Source organism: Nycticebus coucang, chromosome 12 (assembly GCF_027406575.1).
Source record: "Nycticebus coucang isolate mNycCou1 chromosome 12, mNycCou1.pri, whole genome shotgun sequence".
Lineage (NCBI taxonomy): Eukaryota > Metazoa > Chordata > Mammalia > Primates > Lorisidae > Nycticebus > Nycticebus coucang.
In genome coordinates, this window is record NC_069791.1 from 33,865,957 (window position 1) to 33,873,113 (window position 7,157).

Genomic DNA, 7,157 nt, shown 5'->3' on the forward strand with positions numbered 1-7,157 from the left:
GGTGGATTGTCTTAGGGCCCCTGCCTCTGACAGAGCTAACCTGTGCCCCAGAAGCTGCCACAGGGCAGCTGTGTGCAGAAATCACTTTTGCCCCTTAGGGCCTTCTGGCTGCACTTACTCTTCTCTACAGCTGGGCCAACTGAAGCATGTGGAGGTCAGGTGATGCATGTGGGATCATGCAGCCAGCAGTGACTCAGCCAGACCCACTCCAGCTCCTGAATCTTGCTTGGATCACAAGGCTGAGAGCATTCACTTCCCTGGGGCCAATTGTTCCCAAACAATTAGAAGAGGCCATTTGCACTTGTTTGTGGATACTAGGTTTCTAGGTTTTAGAAAGAATGGTTCAATCCCATGACTTTGTTAATTGGTGACACTAAATGCTGTATAATCCTGCCTTCCTTTTCCTTTTTGGAAACAATCAGAGAATGATTTATAGAACTTTTCTGAACTGTATAATTTGCAATAAAGCTTTGTGATGAGTATATCCAGGTGCCCATTTAAGATTCAGACTCAAAGACACAACTGCTGAACTGGATCAAACAATAATTCTGGTACATCTGATTCATTGTGACTCATATTCAAAACCCAAGCTGCCTGGTAAGGTACTAGAATGTAACAAAACCCTCAATGACAAAGATTAACCTAGTCTTGGGGATTCTTATCTATTTCATCCATAATTCAGTAAGCCAAATTAAATTCAGGTGATCCACAGTCAAGTCAACATAGTAAGACCAAGTCTCCTCAGTTGATGCAGCCAATATGCAGCTACTCCACAGTGGATCTGTGCTTCTGATGGTTGACTACCATGGATTACTTGCTTGTATGGTGGGGATAAGTTCAAGATCCTCCATGGACATTGTGCTTTCATCTGATACTTATCCATAGACAGTGGGAGTTGAAACCCAGATGTCCTCTTAGGGCCCAGTAACATATGAAAATGAAAGCATGGACATGTCCTTTCAGCTGGCAGATGGCTCTTGACTCTTGCCCTAGAGGATACATCATTACATCCTCTATTAAGGCATTTACAGAAGAGCATGACATGTAAAAATTAAACAAAACAAACACCCTTAAGAGACACACGCTTGTAACATAACTGCCATGTTATTTGTCTACATACGTAAATGTGCAAACACATAACCTAGATGGTCCCAATCTATGATTCAGCTGAGTGTTAAAGAACCAGGGCCTAGGAACTCCTCTCAAGTACTTATTTGCATGAAGTTGCATTTCAGGAACGCTTTTGATTTTTAGCTGAAAGATAATAATTGAATTAGGCCCTGGGACAGAGAATAAAGTGGGAATGAGGGAAGCCGATGGTGGAGGGGTTGGCATGGCATTTGGATCCTATAAGGACTTGGAGGGTGATTTGGGGCTTAGAAGAATAAGGGATGACAGCCACTGGTTCTGGGCCTCAATGCTGTTCTGATACCCTGAAGATCAGCAGATGGAGAGCCTTGCAGGTGGGCTGTTAGCATGGACACAGACGCTGCTCTAGATGGGGCCTTGCCGATATGGCCAGACAAGGCTCCTTCAAAGGATGTTGTGAGTAGAAGACACTGAGGAGGGAAAGAGGAAGACAGAGAACGGCTAATGCTCCATGTGATTGTATCCAATAGCCTGACTCAGGATTCCTGTGGGAGAATTTTGCGGAAGCTCAGAAATACTTGGGTAGGGAGAATTTACAAGTTGTTGCAAGGCATATTTGGGCTAGAACTGGAAACCCACTTGTAAATGCCAATTATCCATCACTCCAAAGTCCCTTGTTTTAGCACATCAGTCCTTTATTGCTTGGCTTTTAGGTAGTTTCCAGTTTTTCATTACTAAAAATAACAGTGAGAAACATCCTTGGACATAAATTTTTATGTACTTTCCAAATAAATTCACATACGTACATTGACACATTTAATATTGTGCCTATCCACTTAAAAATCAAATGTATTGAATTATAAGTTATATATAATAGCATTTACATATGTAAGTATACAACTTTGATGACTTTCTTCTTTACTTTATCCTTTATTATGATTCAAGCTGATAAAATCATTCCAAGACATGTAGGCTGGCAAAGCCCATGCTTTCTTAAAATAATCATTATTCTAAGCACCAACTTCATAATAAAACAATATAATAATCCATTGAATCGGTACCAAATGCATCCCAAATAACGTTTTTTAGGAATAAAAAGGCCACCTTTTTAAGTGTGAATGGTTTCTCGTAGTCAAGAAGATCAAAGAAAGAGTACAAAGTAAGACGGGATAAGGAAGGAAACCGATGAATGGTAATTATCAGGGCGATTATCTCAGTGGGCAACAAAGGTTCAATACCAGTTAAGAACTCTGGGAGACAGTGTAGAATGCATTTCAGAATTGCCCTACCTGATAGGTGAGGGAGCTGGGATACTTATTCCCCTTCTGCCCAACTATCATTGTTTTTTAAAAACATCGTTTTTTTATTCTGGTTAGAATACTTAGTGTGAAATCCACCTTTTAAATAGATTTTAAGTATAAAATACAGTAATGTTATTTATAAGTACAAAGTTGTAGAGCAGATCTCTAGAATGTATTTATCTTTTATAATTGAAATTTTGTGCCCATTGATTACCAACTCCCCATTCTAGCCACCACCCCGGTCCCCTGGCAACCACTGTTGTGCTCTCTGCTGCTATGGGTTTAACTATTTCAGATACTTCATTACAGCATCATCAGTATTTCTCTTTCTGTGACTGGCTTATTTCACTTAGCAGAACATCCTCAAGGTTGCATATTGTAGGAGTTCCCCAAGCCTGAAGAGTATTCTATTGTATGTATATAACTGCATACTACAGTTTTTAAATCCATTCATCCATCATTGGATATTTATGTTGTTTTCACATCTTGGCTATTCTGAATAGTGTTGCAATGAACACTATTTGTGTTCACTCTTTGTGATCTTTATTCAATTATTTTGGATAAATACCCAGACTTAGGATTGCTGGATCACATAGTAGTTCTATTTTTAATTTTTTCAGAAACCCCCATACTATTTACCATAATGAGTGTAGCATTTTTCATTCTCACCAACAGTATACAAGGGTTCCAATTTCTCTACATTCTCATTGATACTTATTGTCTTCCTTTTTTATAAAACAGGTGTGAGGTGATATCTCCTTGTGTTTTGATTTACATTTCCCTAGTGATTAGTGACATCGAACATCTTTTAATACACCTCTTGGCCATTTGCATGTTTGCTCTGGAGAAATGTCTATTCAAGTCTTTAGCCCAATTTTTAAAGCAGATTATTGGTTGTTTGCTATTCAATTCCTTATATATTTTGGAAATTAACTCCTTATTCCAGATACGTGGTTTGCAAAAATGTTCTCCCATTCTATATGTTACCTCTTCACTCTTTTTACTGTTTCCTTTGCTGGAAGAAGTTTTTTTGTTTGTTTGTTTGCTGTAGTCCCACTTGTCTACTTTTGCTTTGTTGCCTATGCTTTTTTTTTTTTTTCATTTTTTGGCCAGGGATGGGCTTGAACCTGCCACCTCTGGCATATGGAGCCAGCGCCTTACTCCTTTGAGCCACAGTCACTGCCCTGTTGCCTATGCTTTTGGTGCTATATCTATGAGGTCATTGTTAAGATCAATGTTATGAAGCAAAGTAATAGGAGATTTTGTAAAAGGGTCACAGATAGTAACCATTCTTCAAAGCACACTAATATCCATGTATACATGTTTTGCATTTTAAATCTTGATGTTGTATACATGTTGTCTTGCATTTTAAATCTTGAGAAGGAATTTGTGGGAGGTTTGTTTAGCGCACACACACACACTTAATGGTTCCATCACAGGAGGGGATTTAGAGCACCTACTGCTCCAGGGGTCTGCTCCTACGCGACTAAGGCGGTAGAATAGCAATGTAACTATAGGTTAGGAACATTATTTTGTTGATATTTATTTGAAAATACAGTTAAATGGAGAGACACATGTACTCAATACCAAATTGGAACTAATTGATCAATAGTTAAGGGCACATATGGAAGTAAATCTCAATGAAAATCAAGTTGGGGTGGAGAGGAGGGCAGGGGAGGGGAGGCGTAAATTCACAGCTACTGGGTACAGTGCATACTATCTGGGTGAAGGTCGCACTTAACACTTTGACTCAAGCTGTCCAAAAACAAAGTTTGTGAACAAGACATGTCTATCCCCTGATATTCTGAAATAAAAAAAATACAGTTAAATGTCAGTTTTAAAAATAATGTAGAAGTGCTGAAAAGTGGCCTTCCGACCCTTTTATGTTGGACGAAAGCATGGTGCTCAGCTAGGTTTTGCCAAGGCCTAGGCAAATCAAGGGCACACAGCAGAAGGGATCCCACCAGCTCTGGGGGTCAGAAACAGCATTATCTTGCACCCGGGTTTGAATTCAGCTCTCTTTGACTTTCAGAAAATAAATCGTCCTTTCTGAGTCCCTATTTTTTTCTTTATTAAGTAAATACACTACCTTTCATGGTTGTTGCAATCATTAAATGATATAACACATGCAGGAACATCTAATACAAGGCCTTGTGTTAGCTACACAGGGTGGATACTTAGCAGACACATGTTGGTTCTGAATGATTTAGATATTCAAGGTTGTTATTTAAACCAAAGTATTTTATTAAGCTACCACAAGGGACTGTAGGATGAAGGGGAGAAGAGGAGAGAGACTACAGTGAATATGACTGAATGTGGCACTCAAGGAGGTCACAATCTATGGGAAAATCAGATAAATAAATAAGTAATCCAAAGTACAATATTGTAAATGCCATACTAAAAATACAAATCCACCTGCAAGTCTCCCTCTTGGTGTCAGGGTCCCAGATTCCCTAACCAGGACCTTCATCTTGGCATAAGAGACCTGCCGTGGCTGAGAGTTTAACCACCTTTGAAATTCAGTCCTCATTTTATCGGGTCCTGGGCCCTTTTTCTACTTGCAGATGTAGGAGATGAGGAGTTCTGCATGCAAATAAGGTCTCTGGCTTTTACCCTTGGCATTCAATTGTCTGTTACTCAGTTGTTTGTTATCTTTCTGCAAAACTTCAATAGCTTTCAGCAATAGCTATTGAGGAATATTGTTATCCTTGTAGTATGATTTTTCTCCATATGCCTCAAAAGCCAGGTACTCACACCCTGTAGTTCATTCTCTTCTACCAGTATTCCTTCCACTCACCACTGGTGAATGTTTAACCATTGGATCAACATCTTGTGCCAGGGAATATCTGTGATCTATCTTCCACCAGCAATGGTATCTAGTCTCTTCACCACCAGCTATTAATGAAACCATAATTTACTGCCTATTTTCTGGGGCCATTCTTAGGTTGGGTTCTCTGGAAGGAGAGATTAAAATAAATTTTAAGGGTAAGCTATTATAAATGAACACCCAGAAAGGAAGGATGAAGAAATAGTCTTAGACAGAGAAAGTTGAAGAGGATGGGGAGCTTATGACTAGGATTGCTGACTAGTAAACTTGCAGTGGGCAGAAATAGCCAGGACTTTATATCCACTTTCCTTAGCCATGGATGCAGATCAATACTATAAAAATGCAAGATCCTGCAGCTGAGGCAGACCCTAAAGGTGAAAGCTGTCAGCTAATCACATTGTTCACAGCTGGGTAGCCAGTCATTTCTTCAAGGGGGAACTGGACAGCTTAACATGGGGCCTGAACTAAGGCAGATGCCGTGAGGAAATGATAGGTGATGATAGGTAGATATAACAGCTGGGTGCACACACAGGCATGTGTATATGGAGAGAGAGGAGGAGGAGGAGGAGGAGGAGGAGGAGGAAATTAGGGAATAGCATTAGTATTTTCTATAAATCAAGAAGACAAATTAATTTACAAAGGTCAAGGGTGATGTGGCCAGAGATTTAAAGAAGAAATTTGGAAATATTGGCTGGGTAGAAATTTTAAGTGCTTCAACAGAATCTTAAAATTGCCCTAATATTGCAGATCAGCTGAAGTTTACAGTATTAATTTGCAGAAGGCCAATTCCGTAAGTCTTATAGTCTCATATTGTCAAGGTCAGGTCCAGGGAACGTAGTGGGTACAGATCAGTTGTGGTCTGTGGTTTGCGGCTGGCATCATGGACATTTTTGAAGTGCCAAAGGGATAGAAGTGATGTTGTGATGGCCGGACCTGGACCCCAGGCTGAACAGAGATCAGGTGGAGTTAGAATGGGGGAAGGGGAAAGAAAGGTATGATAAGTGATTTAAGCTAGCAGAAGGGTAGAAGGGATTTTTAGTTTTTATGAGTGTGTAAAAGAGAGAATAGAGAAAGAGGCTGCAAGAGCAGGATGAAAGGACCGATTCCAGATCTTGCTTGGGAAATCCCCCAGGAGGAAACCCAGAATATGGCCGTGCAGTCGGAAAGTTGGTATGGACCAGGGCTGAAGTCTTGTACAATCAAATAAGGTAAGACAACATGAGGACTGACTGTTGTCATCATTGTCATGAAGAAGCTTTTAGTAAAGCCTGGAATAATTGGATTTAGATTTTAAGTTCTGCACAGAGCAAGGGAATATGCTATGTCCGGCCACTAGGAATTTATAACCGGCAACTTCTCGGAGCAGATGAAAACTAGTCTTTCCATTTCTAGAAAAAGGACTTCTCTTGCTTTTTGCAAACTAAGAGGAACTAAGAAAAATGTTTTGGTGCCAAGTAGTAGGTCTAAAATGCTAAAATATGTTGAAATCGACTTTGGTGGACTGAGGGTCAGAACACATTTTTAAAAACAGACATCAAATGGCTTCTTCCTCTTTCACTTTCTACCACAGTGTCTGCTTGGCAAGGAAAATGACTCATTAATAAATTTAGCGCCAGAGGCCTGACTCATTCAGAAACTTCTTAACAACCACCTCACCCAGTCTTCCTATCCTTTAGCTAATGATGTTCTCCAGCTTAGGCTGTCAGAATTATGCTGTATGCATGGGTAATGGGTTTTATAGCTTGTACTAGAAGTATGCTAATAATATGAATTCCCATTTTAGTGATGTTGAAGAAGAGCATAGTGAATCACCTTGGGCTGAATGTTAACTAGAGGATGAAATTGTCCTTCTTATCACCCAAATCAGCAAGTGTCCGTAGCAAAACACTTAGTTCTAGAGCAGACAGATAGGTGGAGGTCTAACCCCAGCGACCTCACAG